The sequence below is a fragment of the Salmo salar genome, chromosome ssa07 (genome assembly GCF_905237065.1).
Source record: "Salmo salar chromosome ssa07, Ssal_v3.1, whole genome shotgun sequence".
NCBI classification, from domain to species: domain Eukaryota; kingdom Metazoa; phylum Chordata; class Actinopteri; order Salmoniformes; family Salmonidae; genus Salmo; species Salmo salar.
Window position 1 is genome coordinate 1,997,247 of NC_059448.1, and position 4,046 is coordinate 2,001,292.

Sequence of the window (4,046 nt, forward strand, 5' to 3'; positions counted from 1 at the left end):
CCCTGAAGGAACAACAGCATGTGGCAAAAGGCTCTTCAATGGCTCGCCGGCCATAACCTTTTGAGGGCTGAAAAGCACCTTGTTTGTAACCTCAGTAAAGGAACTCAGCATGGATGAGAGCAAAGTCACCGCCGTCAGTAACTGGCAAAACCCACCATCCGTTAAGGAACTCCAGTATTTCATTGGGTTCTCCCACTACTATTGCCTGTTCATTCGGACCTTCAGATAGGCTGTCGCTCAACCATTCACTTCCCTTACAAGTTAATGACCCAGACTTTTCAATGGTCTGATACTGACTGCTTTCAACAGCTTGAAACACCTCTTCACCTCAGCTACCTGCCGCAGCGTTATCCTAGCCTTCTCTCCACCCCTGGTTGGATGCCTCCGGAGCGGGGGCCGTACTCTCTCAGCGGGTGGGGTAGCACCTCCAAAATCACATCTCCTGTGCCGCCTTCTCCGGGAAGTTATCCTCTGCTTTAGAGAATTCGATTTGTGGTGAACAGAACTCCTCCCATCAAGCTGTGCCTCGAGGAGTAGCGACACTGGTTGGGGTTGCAACATCACCTTTCTCTTCCTAACAGATCATCGTAATTTGCGAAGAAAATATCAGAGGGGCCTGGGTTAACTCCAGACAAGCCCGCTGGGCTATCTTCTTCACTTCGCTACCATTTTCATGTTGCTTTATCCCTGGAAGAAACGTAAAAGCTGATGCTGTCTCGCTTAGTTTGGCCTTAACTCAGACCCTAACCCACTATTCGCTTCCCTCTTCCATTATGTGACCGTAGGAGTGGGAGGTTTCACTACCGTACAAGAATCCCCTAACCTCAGACCCGGCTCCACTCCTGAGACACCAGCTGGGAAAAGATACGTACCTGCAGCTCTCAGACCCCAACTGATGCAATGATGTTCCACACGTCTTTGAGGTCAGGACATACTGGGAATTACACAATCAACAAACTTCTAGCCTGTAAAGTTCTGGTGGTCCTCATGGCATCTAACATATTATAGGTTCTGGATTTATTTTCTTAGTAGCAGGCTTGTGTTCTGTTTCCCTTCTTCATTTTTGTTCATTGATTTACCACCTGTGTTAGTTACTCACCTGGTCTCATCGGCTACTTATTTACTTCGGTTAATTTCTTGGGTTTTGTTTGTGAGGTATTGTTCGTTTTGACTCTATTACCTTTTCCCGTTGTTTGTGAACCAGTTATACTCAGTCCTAGTTGGTTCACCTGCATGTTTGCCTACCTGTGTCGACCATTGCTTCTTCCCTTGACCACGATTCCTGCCTTCTGCCACAGCCGAAATAAATACCTGCCGCTGCTTGGCGTGATTCTACACCTTTTTCTCCCTGACTATTATTCATGACATTAATTGAGACCGAAGTCTCCCTCAACTTGAAGACGATATGGTTCATAATTCAGTTCAGATGGACATTTGTAAAAGTCTATGGAATTTTCATATGGAATAGCACTATTCGTTTTGACTGCATGTGCTTTAGTGCATACTGCCAAACAAAGGCAAAACGCAGTAACTACGTCATTTATTTTACTGCAAAATATGACATCAAGGTATTTTTCTGTGTAGACAGACAGCACTTTCTGATACCGCGATGATATTTTCTGATCAACTGGCTTGTTCCTGTGTCGGAAACGAATACCACATTAATCAGATAATATATTGGCCATTACAACAGATCAAATTTGTAGTTTTTGCATTTTGCCTTTGTAAGGCAGCATAAACTTATGCCATTTCAAGTTCACTACTGTCAACTTTCCTCCACACTGACTAGCTGACATGTGGCGTGCCGTCACGTCTCGGAGGTTGTGGATTATGTTCTAAACTGAGCACTGACATCACTGTAACGGCTGTCTGTGGAAGTAGACCAAGGTGCAGCGGAGTTAGTGTTCATCTTTGAATTTTTAATAAACGTAAGAACACTATACACACAAAACAAGAAAACCGACAGCCAAACAGTCCTGACAGGTGCAAAACAATAAATAGGAAACAATCCCCCACCAAAACCCAAAGGAAAAAAGAGGCTTCTTATGTGTGACTCCCAATCAGCAACAACGAACTACAGCTGTGCCTGATTGGGAGCCACACACGGCCCAAAACAAAGAAATACAAAACATAGAAAAATGAACATAGAACGCCACACCCAATGTAACACCTGGCCTAACCAAAATAAAGAAGAAAAACCCTCTCTATGGCCAGGGCGTTACAATCACCCACAACAGTCTTACACAGTAATCCTATTTCCCATGTAAAACAGCCATTGAGTGACCAAAAAAACGCCATACTATATTTTCCCCATTAAAGTGCTCAGTTGAGAAAATGTACCGGTAAGTTATGAACAAATTCTTATTTACAATAACGGCCTACCCTTGGAACGCAACAAATTAAATAGGTGAAAACAATATCATCTCTAACTATCAGTAAGGCTGAAGGACAGGCTAGGTGGGCACAGCAACATCCAATCCTGTCATTCATTACATCATCCTTTCACAAGTAATTTGTTTAACCAACCGTTTGTTCATTTCTGTGCTCATGTGTGTGTGTGTGTGTGTGTGTGTGTGTGTGTGTGTGTGTGTGTGTGTGTGCGTGTGCGTGTGCGTGTGTGTGTGTGTGCAGAGAGATCCTGGGGAGGGGAGTTTCTGTCAGTAACTCAGGGATAAATAGAGAGGCAGAGCTCAGAGTTTGTCAGAAGTCTGACCTGACAGGGTCACACACAGGACCTCAGCATTTTTACCAAATGGAGAAAAAGGAAGATGTTCAATACTGTTTGAAAGATGGAAACTCTTCTTGCAGAAAGGCTTTGCTATTGACATCTATCTACATAACACTGTACATCTTCTTCTCATTGATTTCAGCAGTTACAGTATTTTTGAACCTACTGGTGATCATCTCCATCTCTCACTTCAAGCAGCTCCACACTCCAACCAACCTGCTCATCCTCTCTCTGGCTGCGTCAGATCTCATGGTGGGACTGATTGTGATGCCAGTAGTGACTGTAGCAGTAATGGAAGCATGCTGGGGTTTTGGGGAATATTTCTGTGCGTTTCATTTCTACATCTCTTTCTTATGTACTTCTTTATCTCTGGGTAATTTGGTCTTGATATCTATTGACCGCTATGTTGCTGTGTGTGACCCCTTATTGTACCACTCTAAAATAACAACAAGAAGAATGATGTGTTGTATATCCGTTACCTGGTGTTGTTCTATCATATACGATGCTGCTATTATAAAAAACTTAGTAAATGTACAGGTACCCAGTAAGTGTTTGACAGAATGTTTTATTTTGAAGGAATAACCTGGGGTAATATTATTGACCTTGTAATTACAATGGTTGTCCCGTGCTCTATTATTATAACACTTTATATGAAAATCTTTGTGGTGGCCAGATCACAGGCCAGAAAGGTGTTTTCTAAAGAGGCTGCCAGTGTGTCTGGTGTTAAAACTCTACAGGCTAATAAGTCTGAGACAAAAGCAGCAAAAACTCTTTCTATTGTTGTTTTGAACTATTTCATTTGTTGGATTCCATTTCTATTCATTAACTTTTTTTATTTTATTTTAATTGACAATTTCTTATCATATTTCATATTTTTCTGCCACTTGTTAATTCCTTAATTAATCCAATAATTTATGCATTATTTTATCCATGGTTCAAAGTGACAGCTAAACTTGTATTAACTTTGAAGAAAAGACGTTCATAGTTCCTATAATTATTTTCCCTAGGTTGGCAACCAGAGGTTTGATTAAGTTTTCTACAATTGTTGTAAGTATTTATTTCATGTAACAGAACACTGGCATTACTTACCTCAGTGTTGTCATCATAGATACATGTGGTGTTGATACAGATTGATTTGGATTGGAATGGAATGACTTGGAGAAGGCCCTTGTTTTATAAAGGATACTGTAGTCATTATGGATTGTGTACTCCAAATACCTAAGGCTGTGGTTGTTCCGTGTTACTTAATGACAAATAGTAAGCCTTCTAATAGTACATTTTGAGGACGTCATGAGTCATTCTATATGTTGTATAACAT

General features: G+C 41.5%; 1 pseudogene; it reads left to right on the forward strand.

The window, feature by feature from the left end:
* The first annotated feature begins 2,752 nt into the window (after window positions 1-2,752).
* Window positions 2,753-3,713, forward strand: LOC123743863 (trace amine-associated receptor 6-like; annotated as a pseudogene).
* The last annotated feature ends 333 nt before the right edge of the window (window positions 3,714-4,046 follow it).